This window comes from Colletes latitarsis, chromosome 4 (genome assembly GCF_051014445.1).
Source record: "Colletes latitarsis isolate SP2378_abdomen chromosome 4, iyColLati1, whole genome shotgun sequence".
Taxonomy (NCBI): domain Eukaryota; kingdom Metazoa; phylum Arthropoda; class Insecta; order Hymenoptera; family Colletidae; genus Colletes; species Colletes latitarsis.
In genome coordinates, this window is record NC_135137.1 from 28082236 (window position 1) to 28108771 (window position 26536).

The following is a 26536-nucleotide window of genomic DNA, read 5'->3' on the forward strand; positions in this document are numbered from 1 at the left end:
ACGAAAAGAATAAGACTCTACAAAACTTTCTATGATAAATAAAGTCAAAGATAAAGGGCTTCAAAGTTAAACTTAAAAAGTGTAACAGTTACGTGAAATTGCTTAATTTTGATATATTACTTCGTTAAACTTTTCCCGTAGTTGAGATCAGGAAAATGCGTACCGTACATTTTAAACTTTATTATATAGTAAGGAAAATCTATTTGAATTCGTTTTTGCAATATTTAATATACTAAATTGACGCCTAATACACTAATACTTATTTGTAAAATAAAATTTTTACTAGTAATTATTTCACTCTAGGGTAGATTTTTTATCTTTAAGTAAAACATTTTTACTGATATTAAAATTGATTTAAATGTCATTTTTAAGATATGAAGTTGTACTGTAGGTACTCTTTGGAATCGTTTTTTTAAATATTTTACGAATGAAAATAATATTATTCATTCTAATCTATAATATTTCCAGATTTTTGTTAATAAAATTAATTCTATCATACGATATTGTTATTTTTTACTAAACAAAATGTACACGTAGAAGCTTGTAGTACTATTGTTTGTTGTTTACATTGTATACTTTATTAGTATCTCAATATTATTAGATGTTTTTGGCTGCCAATGTCCTATTTTTAAGATATGTTGTAACTTGAGAAAAGAAAATTATCATACAAAAATTGTCTTTGCTGTTTATTATAGTATATTTGAATACATCATATCTAGAGCAAACATCAGTATTACAAAAAATGTATAATTTATTAAATTTTACGTTATATCAGCTTAGAACCCATCAGCGTCTATTGTAAATTACATTTTTTATATTCGATATTTTAACGAATAAATGGTAACATAAGTATTTACGTACACTCCAAGTTGTACATACCGATATTAAAATTTCATATTTATGAAGTAAATTGATACTATTTTCTACTTAATGTGTTAAAATCACAAATTTCCGTAATTCACTTTATCTTTCAAGTGTTAAATTTTTTCGTTCTCTTAACGAACCTGAATATTCAATTTAATGAAAATATTTATTTCATAAGCGACATTTAGACTTTTCTCAGGTTCCCAAACTACTTCTCTGGTTCAGGCGATACACTGAGATGAGAATATGCACTATAGTCGTTAAAAAAGCCTTCTTGGAAGTCTCTCTTGCAAGTCTCTTTTATGATTCGTTTTGGAGCAGGGGAGAGTATGGTAAAACGGCATACCTAAGAAGTTTTTGTTGCCTACAAAAAATCAGAGGGCAAACAAGATTTTACAAACTATTACCAACCTTAAGTAGACCTTGTACAATCAGAAAATGAGATTTTTGTTTCAAAAACATACTTGCTTATCCCGAAAAATAAGATGTTTCGACAATAGTAAAATTTCCGGTTTAGTGCATAATTAATAAAAAGTTCATTATAAGATATGGACTTTCCGGTAGATGATTTTGGGTCTACACTTTGTTTATCATTAGCTTTTCGATGTGTTCGCCGAATAGACTTTTTAATTTTCCTTAATTTAATCCTTTTTCCAAGTTCAGTGCTTTCGAATTGTTCCACGTAAGTAGATAAAATTAGAAGATAACAGGTTTCCCTGTGTTTGGGGGTTTTCCCTTCATTACTCTCTCTTTCTCTCGAGGAATAGGCATTAATATTTTCTATTTTTCTATATAATTCCTAATCATGTTAATCAAATAAATATATTAACAAATATTCAAAATATTATTTTATTAATTGGATAAAATTTACTAGATTTAATTTTATAATTATTAATAATTGGTATAAAACATAAAATTAAAATTGTTATTGAGGGGATTTTAAGTACTTTGCGTGCTTTTTTAAGAGACATTGCTTGGTCTTTCGTTTCTTTAATTGCCTTCACTAGATTATCTTCTCTCGAAGTAATGATTCTTAAGATGAACATCGCTCCGGGGTTGGCAGGGATCAAAATGTTCATTTTAAAAATCATTACTGTAAGTGACATTGAGACAAACTACGTTCACGATTCGCTATCTCATGTGTATATACTAGGGTGATGGAAACAGGTCAGTTTGTATGACATTTATTGTACAATGGTTGGTATTATCTGTTAGATCCTTGGTACGATTTCGTGGAAGCGTTACGTCGCTCGATTGATCGTATACTTCGTAGAAAAGATAGTCTATAGCGCTGTGTAAATAATTATCTAGTTTCATCGTGAGAACAAGAAATCAATAATAATAAAAAAAAAACAATTAAAGCTATCAGTTATTCTAGTAGATATCAACTGATAATGTGTCCAGTGATACAATTTCTTACGTAGCGAAATACAAAGTATCTCAGCTAAATGAGACTACTTGAATATTTTCCTTATTTATTATTCTCTGAAAAAGCTTCTCAGGACAAAGGTACACTATTCCAAGAGGTACATGTAATTGGAGAATTGAATTTTTCTGGAAGTCATATTTTCAATAAAACCCTATAATTTTTTCGATATCCTTATAGAGTATAAAGAAAAATAAATTAAACGATCTTGATAAACATATAGTTCAGATTATTTAATCTCACGGTAATTAAAATTTCAAAAACACAAATTTCCATTTTGTATTTATTAAACATTGCTTAACGAAGACTGTCAATCCTTTCATGTAAATGTTTCTCAATTTAGAAAGGAAACTGATGCATTTGAGTACAAAATCTATGCGTTTCTTTAGCTTCGTGCTTCTACTTCTTCGACTTTAGCACAAGTAGAAATACTGGTTAATGAACAGACGTGCCAGTCAAATCGTATTTAATTATTTCGGGAATAAAACCTCAAACGAAAAAATTGTATTCTTTATTTGTGATTTCTTTTTTTTATGTAGAATCACCATTTTCTACGTGGTATCATCGATAGTGGAACATCTTGTGGGAAAAACTTATACGAACTGTTACTATAACGTCCTTCCATTTATCATCACTGTAGGATTTAACGAAGAGAATTGTATTTGGAACAAATGTACAAATGATATAATTATATAAACGAATTTGAAACACACCAAGCACACAATCTTTTTATACAAATTAATGATTAGCAACACAAATTAATATCATTTAAGAATCACGTCTGTCTATCATAACCACTCGTTTCGTACTTTCTGTTGTCTCGCTGTCCCTGGTTACTCATTCCTTCTCGAACAAAACACTTTCAACCCCTTTGCACATAAATTAACATTTAACAAAACTATAGCGCGACACAAATATTTACTACAAATCTCCTACATCATTTTTTAAAAATTCTTCTTTACGATGAAGCATCAAAGGAAAAAAAAGGATAAGGGATTAATGAAAACAAAGAACGTCAAAAACGAAAATTATTAAAAATTGATAGAGTAAATAGGAACCAATATATTGTAAAATTTATTATGAATGTCTCCTTTTTAAAACAATTGTAATAACATAATATCTGCAATGTAATATCAGTTTTCCTATAAGTAACCATAATAGTAAAAATGGCACAATTAAGAAAATTCCAATGAAAGGCGTAAAAGAAGACAAGCATTTAGAAAGAAGTATTTTATTATGTAAAAACCTTGTGTAACCTTGGATGACCTTCATTTATAGGTCACTGTATTTGTCCAGAAATATGTATAAAAATTTATATCATTTAAGAAAACAAATTTGACCTTTACACCTACATGAAAGATTGGTACCACTTTGTGTGTCCCTTGAAACGAAGTAACTGTTGCCTGACACTTTTTTCCTATAATTACAAACATTCGAGTTATTCAGGTTGACTGTTTTAGGTACTCCACTCTGTATAAGTTAATGTTGTATTTCACATTAATTTGCCCCACTTATTTATGGTATAGAAACTCTAAGAATAAGAAGCCTGATATTTCTTCGATTAATTACCCTTGTGTAGCAAATTTCCGATCACGGACAGTTGACCATACCGTTCTTCATTGTGCCACATTAATAATCGCTTCTTAAATTTTCAATATGAACGTTTACCTCCGGGAATTATTAGAGCATTGTAAATTCCGGAACAACACCGGAGGCCTCAAGATCCTTTAGAAATAATGGCGCTTGTACTTAAAAATAATATCCCGCCGTTTTAGGTAGACGTAACGTACCTGAACGCGTTCCGTTTATCGTTTCTCCTTACGAGCATGCTTAATGCGCCTCCTTAATTGCGCTTCCACAAAGGAATCATTAGCGCGAAACGGTATAATTGCTCGACAACCCTAAGGTAAACTTTACTCCGCGAGGGCAGATAATCATGCCGGCTTTATAATAGGCACCGCAGCACGTGTCACGCGTTACGAATAACTCGTTTGCGATTAAACAACGATCTCTCTTATCCTGATAAACAATGGAGGTGAATAAATTAAATACAGGTGTATCCTGTCTTTTTATAATGTACCCTCAAGTTTCGCCAAAGGAAATTTCTTTTGTAGTTTTGTAACTAACTGGTACTAATTCTTTGGTTTGATCTTTGAAAAACAAACAAGTGGGAAATATACAAGGTGTTCGATCACCCCTGGGAAAAATTTTAATGGAAGATTCTAGAGGCCAAAATAACACGAAAATCAAGAATATCAATTTCTTGATTGAGGCTTCGTTAAAAAGTTATTCAACAATTAAAATAAAAAGTTTCAAATCATTCTGAAAAAAATATTTTGAGTTGCGGGGGTTGATTACAATCATTTTTGGTGAATCGACATACCCCCAAAATCCTACCCATTTTCGAGAAAAAAATTCCTTACCGAAAATCTAACCTGAGGTTTGAAATGATTCCCTGAAATTTCATGCGAATCTTTAAAACGTCATAACTTCTGAACGGATTGGACGATTTTAATGTTTGAAAAAGCAAACTACGCGTATTTCAGTGTAGAATATGTAGAAATCGCAAAAATATTCGAAAAGTTGATCCTTGACTCCGCAAAATGAGAAAAACCTCCTAAAAATGGTCGAATGTTCAAACTGCAATAACTCCTACAATAGTGAACATATTTCAATGAAACTTTTTTCTGAAGTAGAGCTTATGGGTAGCTACAGAAAAGTATTAGACAACTTTTCCGTAGGACGTCAAACAAAATTACTAAAAATCAAAAACGACTTTTTAAGGAAAATCAATAGGGGGTAGGTGCCTAAATTTTTCGGCGAAAAAAAAATTTTTCAAATCGTTCTAAAAAAATGATTTTTAGCTTGGGGGAGCAATTATAATCATTGTTGGTCAATAGATGTACCCTCGAAATCCTACGCACTTTCGAGAAAAAAATTCTATCAATAAAATAATTTTTATTGACTTTTCATGTTTTTATTACGCTTACCGTAAACATATGTTTAAACGTTGGCGTAGGTGATTACAGCTTTTAAGGCTGACTAAATCAAAAAAATCAAAAAGATTTCTATTCGTTAGGTTTACTGTTATCGCCCACAAAAAAATAATTAATTTCTGTTGAAAATTGGTAGAATGGTGAAAGCTTTAATTAAAAATTGCAAAATTTTGTCATTGTTTTTTAACAATTATTTCCACAGTTATTTGTCATAATTAAAGGTAATACAGCCGTGGTAGAAGTAAAGATAATAACGAAAATATCAAGTGGTGCGATGGGAATGTCCAGAGTGGGTCGTACGTGACCCACGCGGGATCGAAAATGTTGACGGAACGCCTATCGTGCTTAATTGTCTCGGAAGCTAGCCTTCCGAGTACCTGATCGAACAATGGAAAACGTCCTTTCCGTAGAAGATCGACTTAATCGCGAAAAGCCGAAGCTGTTGAAAGGTCTTCCAGCAAGGGCCACCGGGCACACCTGACCTAGCGTATACCTGCCCCTTCGGTCATGGGAACCTGCCCTTCGGGAACACGTGGCTAGGGTTTCCAATGTGCCACGAACAGATGTCGATTGTCCTTCCTCTTTGTCGTTCTTACAGGTTATATACACCTCGTGTATATTTCCGACGATTCTCCCACGCTGAACGTATTGTACGACTCTTTTTTTCTTCCTTTTCCTCGCATCGAATATTCGTATTGAGATCGATTCAGTGTATTTTTCAGCATAACCCGAGCGTAGATTCGCTGCTTTCAGACGTCCTTTTGCTGATCGACGATTGTTTGGTAATCGCGTGAATTCGCTCGTGGACAAGCGAGGGTTTAACCGAGGCAGAAATTTTTGGAGCAAAGGAAAAGTCCTAAGGTACACAGAAATATATCGACGACAAATTATGTAAAATACACTGAAACATTTTTTCGTAGTAAATATTAGCGAGTAGATTTTGCGTGGTTAATTTTGGTTTTTGAAATTTCAATTTTATCCTGTCTTAAGAAGTTGTTTATAATGTTATTTTCATGAAATTCTTTGTTCATTGATAGTAGATGCAGGAGGGGAGCTGTGGAGTTTCATTCCATTTATTTTGTATTTTTAAAAATTGGTTATAATATAATGTGGTTGAATGGTTCATTTTTCTCATGGTGTGTTATTCGAACGATATCACAGTATTTTTCAAGTACCCGAAAGCACAATTCTTGGTATTCCAAAATCATATCTTCAATATCTTCCATAATAATATTTTCAATAAAGATTAGATTGAGTTTATGGAATCATGAAAATAGTATATTGTTAGTCGCATCTTTCTGATAGTATTTTGATAGCTTGTTTCAAGGAGTATTATGAAGCTTGATTTTAAGAATAGATTTTTCAGAAATACCAATGCGCATGTATGAGTGACTAAGGTATTTTTCTAGTAATTTACAAAGTAGATTAGAATCGGTCTCGCCTTTATTATACTTGGAAACTTTTGTGTTATTTCATTAAATTGTCCAGAAGGAAGTGTATATATCCTTTTCTTTATTTCGTATTGTAAGAATAAATTAAATTTATATTCGGATGAAAAATGCCTGAAGTAAATAAAAGTAAAATACTTTGATTGGTATTAGAATTTGCTGATTGGAATTCGACACACTGATAGACGAGTTTTCTTTTTCACGAAATGATTTCTACCCCACGAAAATAATTGTTACTTATTTAGTTTCGTTTATGAAAAACATAACAGGCTGCACAGGCTGAATAATAATTAAGGAGAAATAGCTGCGCATAATTTGAGCCACTAGATGAATATCTTTTCGTATTAATAAATTTAATTATTTTTAATTATAATTTAGGTCACTAGGCATTTACTTTTTTTCGTTGTTGAGTTTGTTCCTAATTCTCCGAAATAGTAAATTATTCAAACGATGAAACGTATCTAAGACAGAATCTTATAATACCGGCTTAATAATTTTAATTCAGTATTAAATACACCTTTTCGTCGTTATGCATTGGGGAGTATAATAATTATACAAGTTGTATAAAATTATCCTGTCGATCCTAACAGAGCAAATGAAATTTCTTTTATTAATTATACTGACCAGTACATCTATACTTTCCAATATGTAATCATAAGCCTTATAGTTTTTCATATAATTCAACAATGTATGTAATGTGTTCATAGAAAAACATTGTATTTCTGAAGAACTCACGGAACAAAAGAGACGAAATGTCGAGTAGTGTTATAACTTGAGAAATATATTTTATCAAACGAGATAAATGTAGTTTCTGGTGTTTTGCAAACTCCAGCAATTGTACTTATTTTAAACATGTTTATCCACGGTATCAAACACGGCAAAGGAAAAATTGAATTTTTATTAAAATTATTTCCCTTGTTAATATTAACATAACTGATTATATTAGATTCAGTTCACTAATGCATACTGATTTTGATTTTTTGTTCGACCGTTTATTATAGATTTAAACCAAATTTAAACCAAATTAAATAGTATACGTTTGAAAAGTTATTTGGAATTAAATCGTACATTAAGGGGTTAACTAATTTATTTTCAATAAAGATTGGACTGAGCTTATGGAATAATAAAAATAGTATATTTTAATAGTTATTCGCTGATGACGTCCGATGATAAATCGTTAGATATGAGTTAACACGTAGGGCGACAGACGATGCGTTAAGAAGACAGGATGTTGAGGGGTGGAAACGATTTATGGTGGATTCAACGTGTAGATTTTTCTTATTTTAAGAGGTGATTCCACCGTTTTGCTAAAAATGGCTATTCTTAATCCGGTATTGTGTACAGAATCAATTTTTTTTTTTATTTGATACGTTAGTTTTTGCTGAGTTATTTAAGATACAAAAACAATGAAAAAAGTTTCTACACACACGTGCCCCATTTGGTTTTGTTTCTAAACTGTAGCCATTTTTATACTGCGACAATTCTTATTAACTAGAACGTGGATTTCATGTATTTATATGGCGTATACATATTAATGTAAATATATGCAAAACGTATACAGAATATATATCGTAAGTAACTATATTAATAATAATACTTTATTATATAATCTACATACATTTGATATATACTCATACTTTATAATTCGCAGTCTATTAATGAACCGAATTATTATAAATTATTCAAATAAATTTTTTGTATACAGTATTGGATAATTCCTCGTTTTTTTAAATAAGTCAATCTTATATCAATTTTTGAGTAATTTATTGTACGAGATATTAGAAAGAAGATTACCCTTTGCAATACACATATTCTAAACATCCATTGAACAAACGATTTTAATTTATTTTAATAATCTTCAAACTAAAATCCCCACTTTCATTTTTAGAGTCATTTGAAGTTTATTCGATAATATTTTAATTTTTTTTATTTTGAGCAAAAATAATGAATATTGTTTTAATTCAATTCCTCGGTGGATTTATATAGAAATCGTTTTATTTACGAAATTGTATTCGATACAGACGGTCAACCAGTCTCGAAATAATCCCGCGACCTGGACTGGTTAGTTAACAATGAATTGTCAGAACTTAACGGAGCGTAGTATTTTACACGGATACATAGGAGTTCACACCGGTCGCGTTAATTCTTGCGCGTCGAGTACGTCTCATCTACAATTTCCGTGATTCTCCCACGTTCGGTGGAACATTGTTTGGTTGTCGTGGCTCGACGTTGAATGCAAAACAAGCGTATCCTGGTCGGTGAGTTTGCATAAATCCACCGGTTTCGTGTATCCTGAAAAGGCTCGCGTCCGGAGACTCTTCTCGTCCTTAGATACGTTTCTACACGATACGCATAGGTTTCCGAGCAGTTATTCGATATAAAGACGTCTCTACGGCTATCACGAGCCTCGAATGGAGGATAACGAGCAGAATTTTCATCGTTGTAAATGCAGCTTTATTCAGCTTGATTTGTTTCAATGGCCGGTGATAGCGCAGTTACCGCTTCGTCTTTACTCAACGTTTATTTCCTTTGCGCGAAATTTATACGCAGTTTGCGTGTATTATGCTATGGAAATTCAATGGACGCCTCTCTGCAGCATAGAACTTCTCTGTACGTACATAATTCGAAACGGGTATTTCATTTGTGGATCGCGATACGTACGAGATACAGTCGCCAACTATCCGATGTCAATTTTTATAATAACTTGACAGGTTTCTACTATAGATCCAAGCGCACAAACTCTTTCATTTAACACGCTCATGAATGACCGACTATATACATAAAATAGCAATAAATTTCTATTATCTTTTCTAAGTACAGTGGTGTGTCCGGATATGTGACAACGAATTTGTCCGCTTATACGATCACGATCTATCCCCTCCATCTCAATTTCTAGTACTGGTGGTTAGAGTCAGGCTTCGACGTTATCTATAATCTCAGTAAGCACTTACAGTGGGTGTAAAAAGTATTCGTACAATGACTAATTACGACTAAAATGATGAATAGTAATGTTTATTAAACAATATTTTTTAAAAAGAAAATGATTCTTTCTTACAGGTGAAAATATCATAAACAAAAACTACACGATCAATTTTATTTCATAATTTTTTGTTAGGTATTGTAATACTACCTTAAAATAGAATAAAAAATTAATAGATTCAAGAAATTTGTAAAGAGTTCAGGCTTCGGGTGAAGCTTGATAACAGTAAAATTGAAGCGTACCCTTTGCAGAGAACATGAATGTTTGCTAATTATTAGGCGTATATGTTTTTCGTTCTCTTATTTATTAGTATCGTTGTACTTAATAAGATCGTCTGAAAGATACGTTCATTTCTATCCTGCACAAACGCGATCTACACAGCTGAACACTCGCGGTGGGATAAGCTACTTACGATTAGAGCAAGGACAGCTTGTGCCTTGGCACGATTCTCATTGGGGCGAATGATCACATTAGATTTGGTTCGTTTAAGGCGGAATGTAGGGCTCCCGATGAAAATTCCCAGCGCTCGGCGATAATGCTTTTGATCTTGCTGTGGCGTTTTGTTGCGTTTACGCTTCTCTTTCGAAAAAAACGTTACGCATTCCCGGAATACGTTCACCGGTGTTCATTCAACGTTTCATACGCCGTGGACTCTGCGCAAAAAAGTTTACTAATTACTGTCGACTACTTCTGACGGTTGTACAAACATTTAGTAGTCGTTACGGCGTGGTACTAACAAGCAACATCCGCGAAGAGCACGATTCTTTTTTTTCTTTAAATCTTACATGGTTGTCGAGGACGAGAAATTGGAAAAAGTTAATTTCTGAACAATGAAGGATGAATTGAAAATTCTTGCGTGTCTCTTTTGTAAACCACTGTTAAATTTTAATTCAAGATAATAATACCTTTTCCCTTGAAAATAAAGTTACGTTATCATCAGGGCTGGGTGAAATACTATTTAATCAGTAAACAGTTCTTCGACTCTTCGTGGAATATGATAAAGAATTTAACTAGAATTGTCACTTTCTAGCAAGAAGACCGCGATGAACCCCACGGCACTTACTCCGTCTTTTTAAATTTTCATATAACAAGTAAATAAATTGTTGAGATTTTCATTACACAATGTATTATTTTAATTATATACGTTTTATTTATAACAAGTAATGAGAAAACAATTAGCTGTACAAAGCGTGTTGTATTGCATTACAGACTGATCTATAATCAATAAGTGATCCAGCATCGATTACCTGCTCTACTTTATCGACACAGATGAAATTTATGATTATGATTTGTCATATTACTCCTGACATAAATATTTTATTTTATCTCTTCTCACAATATGAAATTATATATGTTTAAAAATAAGCACAGTTGTATGACGAAGTTTATGTTAAAGAAACATTAATCGAAACAAAATTTAATTTTAAAAGGACGTGCTAAAATATTGGATGCAAAATGCATGTAGTCTCGTAGTGATTGCTACTTGGTTGCCCTCTTTTCTAAATATTACATGCTTCGTTCTCCTTTTTGAGTTGCTCTTAGCTATCGAAACAAAGTTTAATTTAAAAATAGACGTACAAAATTATTGGATGCAGAACATGCAGTCGCGTTGTGATTGCTAGTTGCTTGTCCTCTTTTCTAAATATTACACGCTTCGTTTTCCCTTTTGAGTTGTTCGTAGCTATCGAACGTTACGCCCTCGTGAATACTAAGAATCATTTAAGAATTTTCGCGGGTCGATTCAGCCATGGTGGACATAATCCGGACCCAAGACCAGGACAAATCCGCTTTCTACGCATCTCCCTGTCGAATTTGCCGAGGGCTAAGGAAACGTTTCGAAAAAGAGATCTCGCGAGGACAGGAGTGCCTCGAAACTGCGAATGTATGTCAGATGACGTTCGAGGACACTCGAGACCCATAGTTTTACTTTCTACGGGGCGGCGGCCGAAAAACGACTAAACCTGAACGAAGCGAGATAAGAATTAAAAGGAAGAAAGAGAGAAGAAGTCGACCGAAATACCCGTGGCACCGATTTCGTTCGGGCCTCGAATCATCGACTCCAGTCGTGTCCTCCGTGTTGCATACGATGCAGTAACTGTTCGTTAACATTCGACATTATATCGAGCGATAAAACGGAGAACCGGTTCCCTCGAAATCGAAAAAGGAAATACGCATTTTCTTCCCTCGCGCTCGCTGATGTACAGGGTGATCCACGCGAATTCTTGCGGTCTATTTTCTCGATGACCAATCGGTGATGGAAAAATTAGTTCCACGAGGATCGACAGAGTCATTTAACCCCTTGCTATAGAATGACGTGTCTGACTCGTGACAAGTTCTTGATGTTAAGTTTCACAATTATGAGGCCACTCACTCGTCATCAAACCTTATAAATTAAAATCAACACATTTTTACATTCACGAGGTATTCGTAAAACAAATTTATTTTTTTCATGCCCATACCTTGCACGAACAAATTTAAACACAATTGAATAGTATACGTTTGAAAAATTATTTGGAATTAAATCGAAAGTCAAGGGGTTAACCCTTAAATGGACTTTCAATTTTACAAAGAGTGTGCAAGTCCTTCGGGTTCACCGATTTAGTTGAAATTTTGCACGTTTGTAAATCTACTCATCTGGTTCAAGAAAATATACAATTATAGGCGCGACTACTCAATAGTTTTTGAAATATTTATGATGAAAGCTTTATTATTGTTTGACTACAGATTTATTTCGAATAATTAGCAAGTACGGGGTTCGACTTCCATCCGTAAAAATAATAGTTTCTTTCAACCTACTTTTTATTTTGTATTAATTTTTTGCCCATGAAAATACATAATTTTAAATAAATTGTAAATAAAATTTCTTTTCTAGGCTCTCTCATACTAGCACGTACTTGTTACAAAATAATAAGAATACTATGCAAGAAGAACCATTCGTCACAGAATAAATATAAGAAAGTACCTACTTATTGAAATGAAACTTTGATAACTTTGAAATGGAAAAATATTTTATTTATTTTTGCATTTAATGTTAATCTTGTATGACATCTATATTAATTGCTGATACGAAAAACATAAATTTTTAATATAGAAAATAGAAGAACAGTAATAAAATAGCAGTATGTGTCGCATATATTTTTCTATATTACTAATTGTCAGGTGAATTTTGTATTCATTTTTCATATCGTCACTATGTACTTTCCAAACCATTACAATTGCTCGGTTATTTGGCTACGTAAGCTTATGGTTACTAGGAAATATTGTAAGATTAATAATATACAATATCGATTGTTTTTTCATTCCTTTTAAAATTCTGTACAATACTTCGGATAATATTCACAATAAAAACATACGAAATATAATTTGAGAAAGCACCATGCACATTTTATAAACGTAACTTTTTTACAATGACATACACATAACAAGAATTTTTGTTTTACGATCAATATTGATGTCATATAGGATTAACATTAAATGTATTTTCATTTTAAAGTTGCACTAAAAAAAAGAACAAAATTGCAACAATAATAGGGATTCGAATTAACTACCTTCAGATTCGTAGTCAACCATTCTACCGATTTACTTTAAATTAAAATATCTCGAAAACCAAGGCTCATTTTGAAGAAACTTTTCAGGATTTTTTTATTATCATGTATATACTATGACTTGTACCTACTACCGTTTCAAAAGCGACTTCCACTGTTGGAAGCTCCCCTTTTTAGTGAAACCACTATCCAAAACTGTCAAAATTTATATCCAGTTCTATTCAAAAATGGAACTTGGTCATGACCTCCGTCCACCTGGAGATCTCAATGGTACTCTATTGTAAATCCTTTAAAAGGATCAATGGAACTTTACAATATCGAAGAGTCGATATCGCTAAATGATTTCCAAGAAAACAGCTTGTAGCAGTTTACGCGGTTCACCCTGTACATCCGTTTGCGACAAATATGGAAGAAGCATGATTCTGGAGGTGATGGCGGAATTACTTGTTGTTTATTGCACAGAGATATCGTCGAGCGTTTTATGCAACGCCGAGAAGGCGAGACTCGACAAGTGTCGCCGGTTTCAGGCGTCGCGAACGCGTTAGTGACTCACGCGACCGATACGAAGAAAGGAAAGTATCAATCGAAACGAAAGTTCTCTTCGTTCCTTGAGTACCTACCATTCGAGCATCAGCATTCTGTCTGCTATTATATTGAGTAGCATGTTTCTTTGTTTTATCTTTGTGGTCACGAATTAACATTTAATTTAATTTAACACTATACCTACCACGATCGTTCAAATGACTATGTCTGAAATTCTAAACGAAATTTTAAAAACAGTCATTTAAACGATTGTGGTAGATATAGTGTTAAATTAAATTAAATGGCGCTAAAGTAACATTGTATGTCAGAAGTTCTGAACGAAATTTTAAAAACAATGTTATTAAAATATGCGCCATTTAACTTCACGACTTTTCTTATAGTGTACGTGCAATGAATTTTTTAATATTCACTTGTATTCTTATTGTTTGTTTACTGAGAAAAATATATAGTCTGTCTTGCTTATCTGACCGGTTGAACAATTTATATTCTTTTTTAAAAAACCGGATAAAATTTGGTATCAAATTTTGGTTCCGATGTAAATAGGAAATATATAGCAAAGTTAAAAGCAGATAATCTTCAGTTTCCATAATTGAGCCACTGTTAGAAGAGTCAAGGCCTCCCCTTTAAAATGATTTTTGGTTTATGGTGATCCGACTTTCCATTTTGGAAATATCGTAATTTAAATGAAGGGGTAATTTTTAAAATTCCACTCACCGGTTTACAAAAGTCTATTGACACTAAACCTACCAGCACTTCATGCAGACTCATTCCTACCATGACCGGTCATATGACCAGTCTTTGTTTTTCTCTTTTACGAAGCAACGTACTTCTAATTTTTGCGTTATATGTATAGGAAGTTTTGTTTTGAAGATTATTCGTAAAATATCCTTCTCTTTTATGTCGCATATTTTTTCTTAAAGCATTGAATTCTAAGAACCTCTACAGAAATATTCAATACTTGTACTCTAAACGTGCATTAGTACTTTAATAGTATTAGTAAATTAGTCATTTTCATCGAATAGAAGGCAAAACGCTTTTGAAAACGAATTTTCTTTCAAGTCGATACCGTAGTTAATTCCAGAGAAAACAGTTATTTACGAAAAAATGACAGTAATTATGCAAACACCCTATATACAAATTTAAATTCAGTTTCAATTAAATAAACAATTTATGATACAGTTTTATCGCACATCAGTCGTACGATCAATAGGAAATGCTGAAACTAATTTGGGTATGTAGCATCAAAGTAAATGTGAATTTAAACATAGAAGACAGTAAAAATTATAGTAGCTAGTGTAATTATTGGATAAAGGATGAAATGCCCTTTAAAATGAGCGTTCGAACAAGTCGATAGCTCTATTAGTTCCGGAGATATAGCGATTTTAGTTTCAAGTCGATGCGGTGGCTAGTTCCAGAGATATAAGGGTCCGAAGTTTGTTTACGTTTCATTGACGCGAGGTAAATAACCTTGCGCGTAAATAGTAAAGAGTGCGTAGTAAATTCTTGGAAATACTACAACTTCCTGGTCACGTGACTGTCTCGACTCACGCGCGACAAAGAGGTCCGACGCGACGCGTCAGACGGAGACAGAGATGGTCTAAATTAAAAAAATTACCTTTTACATAACTTACGATATCTCGAAAGCGGAAAGTCCGATCGACAAAAACCAAAAGCCATCTCAAAGAGGAGGCTTTGCCGCTGCTAACGGTGCCTCGATCATGGAGAAAGTACTAATAATTTCGAAACTGCAGGTAATTAAAGTTTTTAGTAATTTAATGCGCGTTAGTAGTCTGCCGTAACACGGAAAGCGCCATAAGAGAAATTTTAAAAATTACCTATTTACATAAATTACGATATCTCGAAAACGGGAAGTCGGATCGACAAAAACCGAAAGCCATCTTGAAGGTGAGGCTTTGCCGCTTCTAACAATGGCTCAATAATTACTAAAACACTAGTAGTTTCGAAACTGCACGCGTCTAAAGTTTTAGTATTTTTAATGCGCGTTAATAGGCATTTTTATGATGCACAACGAGACACAGTGACAATTGCGAAATTACCCCTTTACATAAATTACGATATCTTCAAAACAGAAAGTCCGATCGACAAAAATCGAAAGCCATTTTACAGGGGAGACTTTGCCGCTTCTAACAATGGCTCAGTAATTAATAAAACACTAGTAGTTTCGAAACTGCACGCATCTAAAGTTTTAGTATTTTTAATACGCCTTGTTAGACTGTTCTAAGACAGTGGATACTGGAAGATTCTTTCTTTTCGTTTCTGCTATACATATATTTCCTATTTATATCGGAAGCTAACCATGGTATCAAATTTTGTCGAGTTTTTTACAAAAAAATATAAATCATTCAATCGGTCAGATGACAGGTCGTGGTAGGCAAGACAGACTACATATTTTTCTCAGAAAACAAACAATAAGAATGGAAGTGAATATTGTAAAATTAATTGCGTGTATACTATAAAAAGAGCCATAAAGTTAAATGGCGCTAAAATAATATTGTATGTTAGAAATTTTAAAAACGATCATTTGACCAATCGCGGTAGGTTTAGTATTAACGCTTATTAAAAATACTAAAACGTTTTCTGCATAATTGAGTCACTGTTGGAAGAGAAAAGCCTTCTCCTTTGAAATGATTTTTAGTTTATGTCATATTTTTCATATTCAATATTTTCTCGAATGTGTAATGAAAAATAAAACAATTTTACTTACGCCTTACAAGGACTAAAATTGTAGTATAATAAAATACCGATAGTTTTGGGTTCCAGTAAAAACAGGTACAGTCATAAATTTAAGGTTTAGGAGGCGATGACAACTTTCCTAGATCCGATTCAATATAAATTTTCGGTCCCAATGCTGTTGGAACAAGTCGAGGAGTATTGTATTCAGGTTTATTTATTGTAAACGTTTTAAAGACACGTTGTAAGTTTAAACCATCGCGTCATCAGCGACCATCATGCCAGTCAACGTGTTAAATCCTCAGTTTTAGTGCACTTATCGAGTACCTGTTTCTTGCACGAATGTTGCTAACGCGCCACTAAAATATTACACCGAAGCTTATTCTATTACATTTGGTTATCGAAGTAACTGCATATATCGAAGAGAATTTACATAAAATCCATATGAAAATGAACTTCCTCGTACAGTATAACGTCCAAGAGATTTTAAAGCGAGAAGCATGAATAACATTTCGCGACTTGACGCGCGTGCAACTGTAACGTTACACCCGGTATTTAAAAAAAAAAAAGAATTCGCAAACGCAGCAAGAGTTTCTGCTTTTCGACTTGCGTTCCTGCTAGTCGACATGCAAATTATGATCACGAACCTCGCCGGGAACAATGGTAACCGATGCCTGACGATTAACGGAACATTTCAGAGTCGGACATATGTTCCGCTGGTAAATGGCTATCGTAGTCTTCGCTGGGAACTTTTTTTCCCTCCGGATGTCGAAGACCGGAGACCCAATCACCCACATTTTACGGTCAGGTTACTCTCGCTGGTTTTAATATTGGAGTTCCATAGGACTGTGCAAACGCATGCAGCGATACGCGTGCTGCATTTAACCTCGTGCATTTCCATTTGTAGCCCCCGGTGGACGCAAGGTTGACCGTGACTCGTTCTACGAGAAAGCGTTGCACGGAAAAATGCATACGTACCATTGCCAACGTCCCGTTCGTCCTGTTTGGATACGACAGTTTGCAAGTAACTACTAAATTGGCCTACGAACGTTCAACGATACCTTATACAGGGTGTTCGGCCACCAAAAGAAATTCAGGAAGGTGGACTTTGTCGACAAAATTAAAAAATTTCAAATCGTTATGGGAAAATTATTTTTGGTTGCAGGGGTCAATTAAAGTCATTTTTGGTCAATACACATATCCTTGAAATCCTACGTATTTTCGAGAAAAAAATTCTTTACCGAAAATATAATTTTTGGCCAGAAATGCTTCCTCGAAATTTCATGCGAATGTTTAAAATATCATAACTTCTGAACGGATTGGACGATTTTAATGTTTCAAAAAGCAAACAACGCGTATTTTAGTGTAGAATATGTAGAAATTCCAAAAATATTCGAAAAGTTGCTCCTTCACCCCCAAAACTGACAAAAACCCCATAAAAATGGTCCAATTTTCAAACTGCCATAACTCCTACAATAGTGAACATATTTCAATGAAACTTTTTTCTGAAGTAGAGCTTATGGGTAGCTACAGAAAAGTATTAGACAACTTTTCCGTAGGACGTCAAACAAAATTACTAAAAATCAAAAACGACTTTTTAAGGAAAATCAATAGGGGGGTAGGTGCCTAAATTTTTCGGCGAAAAAAAATTTTTTCAAATCGTTCTAAAAAAATTATTTTTAGCTAGGGGGGTTAAATATAATCATTTTTGGTGAATAGACATTCCTTCGAAATCCTACGCAGTTTCCAGAAAAAAATTCAGCAGTTGGACGAATTTTTCGACAAAAGAAAATTTCAAATCGTTCTGGAAAAATTATTTTCGATTGAGGGGATCAATTACAATCATTTCTGGTGAATACACATGCCCCCGAAATCCTATGTACTTTCGAGATAAAATTCTTTACTGAAAATATACTATGTGGCCATTTTACACGATCGGTCGATAATTAATTTCAAAGTGTTTTCATCTTTTCAGTTATCGACTTTTTCCTTTTACTTTAGTACTTCTTATGACTAAATTGTATGAAAAAGCTTTACTCATTTTAGAACATGCAGAATGATTATTTTACTTTGAAAATGTTTCTCTATGTTTCATAAATATTAATAAACGAATACGTACGAGGAATTTCGATAAAAAGAAGTTGTATGTTTGCCAATAAACGATGAAAGAAGACCTAAATATTCGTGTTTTATAGCAGACTATCCCCTTAACACGTTTACTGCCAGATCAAAGCTCTCAAATTGTCCACGAAAACGAAACTTTGTTTTTGGATAATTGGGAACTAGCATATCCAGTCTTTGTCATGGAACTTATTTGGAGAGTCCTATCTAGATTCATTTTCTTTAACGTATAATTTTGTGAATGAATTTCTTTGTTTCCTCAGTGAAAAAATCGTGTAAACCCTTAACACGTTTACTGCCAGATCAAAGCTCTCAAAATGTCCACGAAAACTTTGTTTTTGGACAATTGGGAACTAGCATATCCACTCTTTGTCACAGAACTTATTTCGGGAGTCCTATTTAGACTTATTTTCTTTAACGTATAATTTAGCGAATTAACTTTTTTGGTTCCTCGGTGGAAAAATCGTGACAGTCACGTGGGTAACGTGGCAGTCAATGTGTTAAATCGAGTAACTGTATATTTAGCGGCTTTATTGGCTGGGTGTATGCACGCCAAATACCCAGTCAGATTTTTCATCTCCGTTGAAGCGCACGCGGCTCGAAGGCGCGTTCGAAACGTCGGCTAAGATTAAAGTACGGCATGCGTCCAGGTATATAACTGTAATGCATCTCGCGTCACCTATGATCTCGCACCGTTACCTTGAAATAGGTGAGCAGTCGATTGTAGAGGACCCCGCGGTGCATCGCGAAGCGAACAGCAAATAATGGAGGCTCGTTCGGGCCGAATTTTTCGTGGGAAGCGAAAAGAAACGGGAGGGAGTTCGACGAGAGAGAACAAAAAATGACGGAAAAAGATAAAATAAAACACGAACGTACGACGGGAAGCTGGCACGACGGGAAGCAACTGTTTCCGGTATCCGAGACACGGCATCCTGATGCATCTATTTCTGTAGGAAACATGGGAGGCAGGCGGTCCCGTGGATCTCTGGAGGGGGGCAGCACAGAGTTTTCGTGGATGGTCGTGTATGAATGAAAAGTCAAGAAGGAAGCCCGTTAGGCGGTGCACCGTCTGGCTTCGTTCTGGCTGGCTGCGTTTTCTCAAAGGAGACGTGGGTGCTGCCCTTCCACTCTTTGTAATTTGATGCTGTTTAATCGTTAGCTCGCTCCAGTCATGCTACACATCGCTGCGTACCGCGTTTCCACGGAATCGTGACGTTAAAGCACGGTTCTTCATGGATGACGATCGCGTCGTTCGTTATTTAGGGCCAGGGTTGGATTGGCCCACAGGGGATCGGGATTCCCCCGGTGCACAGTGGCCTGAAAGCGTTGGAAACGTGGCTAGAATTTAAGATTTCATCGGAAATCTTTCTGAAACTTGGTAATTTTGGGTTCTTGAGTTTGCTGATATCAATACGCGGTATACAGGGTGTTCGTCCATCCCTAGGAAAAATTTTAATAGAAGATTCTAGAGGCCAAAATAAGACGAAAATCAAGAATATCAATTTCTTGATTGAGGTTTTGTTAAAAAGTTATTTAAAAATTAAAATAAAAAGTTTCAAATCATTCTGGAAAAAATATTTTCAGTTGCGGGGGGCGATTACAATCATTTTTGGTGAATAGACATACCTCCAAAATCCTACCCACTTTCGAGAAAAAAATTCCTTACCGAAAATCTAACCTGAGGCTTGAAATGGTTCCCCGAAATTTCATGCAAATCTTTAAAATGTCATAACTCCTGAACGGATTGGACGATTTTAATATTTAAAAAAGCAAACGATGCGTATTTTAATGTAGAATATGTAGAAATCGTAAAAATATTCGAAAAGTTGGTCCTTAACCCCGCAAAATGAGAAAAACCCCATAAAAATGGTCCAATTTTAAAACAGTCATAACTCCACTAATAGTGAATATTGTTTAATGAAACTTTTTTCTGAAGTAGAACTTATGGGTACGTACAAAAAAGTATTAGAGATTTTTTCTGTAGAGGGTCAAACAAAATTACTAAAAATCAAAAACGAATTTTTAAGGAAAATCAATAGGGGGTAGGTGCCTAAATTTTTCGGCGAAAAAAAGTATTTCAAATCGTTCTAAAAAAATTATTTTTAGCTAGGGGGGTTAATTACAATCATTTTTGGTGAATAAATATACCCCCAATATCCTGCACATTGTCGAGAAAAAAATTCAGTACGGGCGGAAGTTTAAATGTTAATAACTGTCTAACGAAGCCTTCATCAACAAATTGGTATTCTTGATTTTCGTCTTATTTTGTCCTGTAGAATGTCCCGTTATAATTTTTCCCAGGATTGGCCGAACACCCTGTATAGTGGCCTGCAAAGCTATTTATGTTTTCTTTTTATGGTCAAAGGTTTTTATAGTCTTTTTTTTTTAACATAAACAAAGTCTCTACATCAGATTTCGATGAAATATTAGGTCGGGGAGAAAGAAATCCATTATTTTTACGTTTATTTCAAGGCTTTATTTTCATGGTTCGTATTGTTCGACTTGTTTTTGTTTTGTTTTGTTTTGTAATTTGTTGCCATTTGATTTTGTTCCGTTTGGCCAAGGCTTCGCAGATGAAAATTAGATCGATCAATTCGTGTGGCACCCAAATATCGAGCTTCTTTTTAAATCCATCTTTACGCAAATGGTATAAAACTGTTTTGTGGGTGATCTTTAGCTCTTGGACAGTGTTACGACTGCTAAACATGTCGGTCTACTTCGATCATTTCCATGATTTTATCGACATTTTCGACGATGGGTTTACCTGTGCGAAACCAAAATTACGCGTAATTGGCAGTGACAGTATTGAGACCATATACACCATTCACAATTTCAGTCGCCTGGCTCGCATTTTTGCCTTTATCAAAGCAAAATTGTACAACATATCGAATTTTATCGATATTTCTATTCTTCTTTGAAATCTGCTTTTGCAGTTCACATTTCTCCTTCTAGAAAATAATGATATTGCAATGATTTCATTTTGTACTGTATGAATCTTACACAGGAAGATACACACCTTTTTTTAGAATAAAAACAATTGATCAAAATTTATTATAACTGTAAATACAGGTAATCAGAAGGAACCAGTTTTAGTGTGCAGTTATCATAAGTTTTTGGAATAGAAATTATCAGATTGGTACATATTGATCAAAATTTCACCACTGGCTTGTAATTTGTATTCATTTCTTTGGTTTCTCTGAAAATCAGCTGCTACTTTTTGCTACTTTTTTAATATAACTTTAAAGTCAGCGAATCTTATTCTTATTATTCCTATTTTCTGTTATTTTATTCATTATTTACATACATTATATAATTCAAAATGTTATGCAGCAGAAAAACTTTCATAATAAATACATTTCGCTTTTTTCTTTAATTAAATAATTTAATTTTCATTTAACGTAAAATAATATAAAACTTGTTAAACAGAATTAATGCTAACAGTGTTAATAATCGTTTATAGACTTGTTTTTAAGGATTTATGCAGTTTTATGTGCATTTAAATCGCATTTAAATCGCTGTTTTCAAACAGTGAGGCGTCATTACGTATGTTTAAGGGGTTACCTACAGTTGTGGATAAAATTAAATGAATAGATAATGGAAATAAGTATAAATGAAATTTAACTAAAGTAGTATAACTATTATACACTTAAGTTTCATATATACCTTTATGGTACATAGATTATTTAACGTATAATTGAAATTAATATTTACATTTTTGTTGAAATAAGGTATACTTAACGAAAATATTGGTTAATTACCGAGGGACAAAAATAAGTGGGCATGCAGGAGTTTTTATTTCTGACCGTGATTCAGAGGGGAGAATGTGCTGTAACTGACGAGAAGCCATGCAAGTGCTGTCAACGACGCACGACAGATTTTAATAACGAGGCGTTACAGTCCCCAGAATCAATAAATCGATGACAAAAATGCACTAGTTAGAAGTATCGCGAACCTTTGGCAAAGTCTGGCACGAATAACCGCTGAAAAATAAGTAAGGCTACTTAATATCGTAAAACTACTGCAACCTAATAAAATTCTTCTTGACAGATTGTAAATTTAAAGTTAAAATAGGAAACCAATTTACGTGATATCAAATCCAGTTCCACAAGGCAACATACTTGACGCAACTTTAACCCTTTGCACTCGTATTTATATTCGAGAAGGCTATCAATCAACTAGGAACTTGTTTTTCATATTCGATCAAAATGAAAAGATTTTTATGGGAACATATTAGAATTTAATTTCTCGGTTTAATAGAAAATTTAGAGTAAAATAGGAAACTAATTTACGTGATGTCAAATCCAGAGTTCCACAAGGCAACATACTTGACGCAGCTTTAACCCTTTGCACTCGTATTTATATTTGAGAAGGCTATCAATCAACTAGGAACTTTTTTTTCATATTCGATCAAAGTGAAAACATTTTTATGGGAACGTATTACAATTTAATTTGTCGGTTTAATAGAAAAAATTAGAAAAATACAGAAATTTAATCCGCATCTCACCCTCTCTTGAACAGTGATCTCGGGGACAAAAGCAATTAGCCAGGAGAAAAGAGGAAAAATCTTTTATGTTTTATTTATTTATTTTATTTTATATATACACACCGATTTAAGCAGAAACTAAAAGAAAACATTGTAACAAGGGTCCGTTGGAATGAAATACTAATGTAAATATATGTATAATAATATAATGTAGGATGGCGACTATATGGCGACATACCAGTGGAAAGGGTTAAATCTCGACAGAAGAAATAACAACAGCAATACTAGCTATTAGCAATAACTTCCAAGATGCCAGCAACAAGCTCCAAAAAACAATCGATAAAATAATCAACTGAACAAAGAAATGGTGAATACAATTAAAGGAATCAAAATCTATACGTGTAAACTGTACGTTATGAAGAGAAAAGAATATATTCCCATCACAATCGAGAAAAAGTAATTAGGCATAGATCTAGACTTCAAATTCAAGTAAGAAATAAACTTAAAACAAATAGAGAACTGAATATTCAATTCAAAAAAATGTATTGGCTCCTAAGATTCTAAAATAAATATAATAGGAAAGTAAAGTTTTATTCGAATAAATATTCAACTTTTTACAAAGATTCCTACGTTTGTCAAATTATCCTTATCAGAATTAACGACACGTTTGACGCAGTTAACATTTTAAAACAAATTTTTTCTCATTAGAAATCACTTTCTCTATATTTTATCGAAAAAATATTATTGCCCTAATCTAGCTTACTTATCTAAGTAGGTAAGAAACGTTACAACGTGTCTGTAAAAAAGTCGTAATCATCATTGTAGTTTGAAACGTCGCTCGATTTAAGATAATGATACGAAACGCGAGGCAGCTTAATGCAGAGGGAAGCGAAAGCCGAGAGAAATTTTATTAATAGTAGCTGATTTTATTGTTCGTCTACCGATTAAAATGCACAAGAACCTTGTTCGAATCTTCGTCCCGTTGCCCAAGCATACAGAGAAAGTATACACTGATGCTCAATTCCACAAAATGATATAGAAAGTTACAGTGCATTCTGCGATATAACTATCGACCTCGTTAAATTAACATATCCATCGAGAGCAACGATAGTCAGAAATATTCTCGTGTAATCGTCGAGAAATTTGATCATAAATTGAAAGAGATGGACTATAAAGAAACGATAATGATAGCGTGAATGGATTTGGTTTTATTTTCACTTGTTTATAAAAACGATAAGCGAATTCGTGCCTTCAGAAATCGTTATAGTACGGAAGTTAGTGGCAACTTGATATTTGAAACGTAGAGTATCGTTTTAATATCCGTGGTAAATTCTAATATGCAGAAGTCCCATTATACTTACGCAAATAAGTTTATTCTAACACAGTAAAATCTCATTACCAACGATGCTTTGTTCAATAAGTATTATTTGTTAGAAAAGTCGAAATAAATAAATGCCTGAAGCAGGCCATGTGTTTCTTCTTGGTGCGTTTCCCCCTCTTAAAGGAGGTTCGGTCAAGATACTTGGAAAAAGGAGGGCCGTACTGTCAAGGGTGCCTTCGCAACCCTGGTTCTCTGTCAGGGTACAGAATTGTATTGGCTTTTGCCGTGAGTAGTCACAGGATACAGTTTTAGAAAGTCCACCCGGTTTTAATTTTATTAAAACTGTTGGATTCCAATAAAATTGACAACACTTCATTTAAGAAGAGAACTCGTGCAGATGTTAGGTCGACTGAATACCAAACTCTTCCTGGTCTGTTTTTTGGTATTGCAGGCGTTTATATGCTATTGCTGGAAATATTGCTGGAGTGTGACTCAGGAAGGGTACGAGGTTCAGGATGAGTAAGGATTAGGAATCGTGACTAGGATGTTTGGACGAGTAATGTTTGCAATGTGACGGAGTGGTGTTTGTCTGGTCGTGTTGGTCATCCAACAAAACACCCGACCGCTATCCTGACCATAATAGCGTTTTTCTTACATATTTTTCTTTTGAACCCGTGACATTTCTGAGACTGAAATAATGGATGTAAATTACGACTAAATTATTCGTCTGTTAGAAAAATCTCTAAGTGATTCGAATTTCACGAAGGTTCTGGGGTAAGTGCCATGGGGTTCATTACAGTCCTCTTACCAAAAGGCAAAGCCTTTTCCACTACGTGGCCAGATACTTCTAGGAAACCCTTATCGTTTTCCACGTGTCATGCAGGTACCTTTGAGGATCGGCGATTGGGCTCTTTATCGCCGACCTATAAACAAAACATCCGCAACTCTAGAATTCGTCGCGCCCCAAGTATCAACTACGTCGGGTCCAAGTCTGATGACAGACTTATGGTTCCGGTATCGACACCTACGATACTCTTGAGAATCTGGTCAAAGCCCTAAATACATTGACCCTGACACGTGTCACCCTTTGAAGAAGGAATTGACGCTAACAAGTTTTTATATCACATAAACTTAAAACTATACATAATGTTCTACGTTGTTTTAAATTGTTATATTATATTTCCAGATCCATTAAATTTTTTCATATTTCGTGTCATTGCAAGAAATTACAAAATGATCGGAACAAATATTACTATATTAAATACACATTTAATACTGTCAATTTTCATAATTGTTTATCCCTTTGAGGAACTGTACTTCGATAGTTTTAGTCGTACTATGTTTTACTCGGTAATAGCAAATACAAATTTTACATTTTGATCGACGATTTGCTCGTCTGGACGTTGGGATAAAAAAATCGGTTAACGAATTCTAATTTACGAGCGAACTTACGAATAAAAAGTAAATGAAAATTAGTCGAATATAAATACTTTTATTCGATATTTGCGAATGAAATGTACACAATTCCATTTCCAAAGGATTCCAACGATTACGAAACTTGAGAACTGCTGCTCTAATTATTCCGATCGGTATGTTTTTTTATATTGTTACGAAATGGCTCGGTATCTGTGCCTGTTGCTCAGATTTCAACAACGTCTCGTTAAATTTGCGTTAATTAGTAATACCATTACTGTTTTCGAAAGTTCTCGTGGCAAGATCCAAACATATTCTCAGTCAGGTTTCGATGCAGCCTACGAAATTCTGAAATCGATCCCTATTCGGTTCGTATTGCGTTTCGTTTGGCGATTTCGAGAACTGCTTGCGGGTTCAGTGGATTTTTCCACTCGATTTTCCTTTTATACGGTTTCGGTTCAACATGGACCAGAAAAAGAAAACAGATTCTACTTTCGCGCGATTTTTTTTGCTTCCACAAAATTTTTAAACTCGATTGCATTGAAATCATTGCACACAAGAGTAATTCAATATTTTTATTCGGAATATCAATGTCGGTGATAATTAAATCTTGACGTTGAAGTTGGGCGAGTTTTTTTAAAAATCGATCTATTTTCTGCATCATCATGCATATTACAATCGCACTGTTAATATGTCTATATACAT

At 33.9% G+C, this 26536-nt stretch overlaps 1 protein-coding gene across 3 annotated transcripts in view; it reads left to right on the plus strand.

Moving 5' to 3' along the window:
• LOC143341141 (uncharacterized) overlaps window positions 1-26536 on the plus strand; it is a 58493-nt gene that overhangs the window by 12276 nt on the left and 19681 nt on the right. The window contains exon 1 of one of the 3 annotated variants that reach the window (XM_076763834.1): window positions 11494-11596. The exons of the other annotated variants lie outside the window; for them this stretch is intronic. The gene's annotated coding sequence lies outside the window, so the exon portion shown is untranslated. Of the gene's footprint in view, window positions 1-11493; window positions 11597-26536 lie in introns of those variants that run through there. 3 annotated transcript variants of the gene reach the window in all.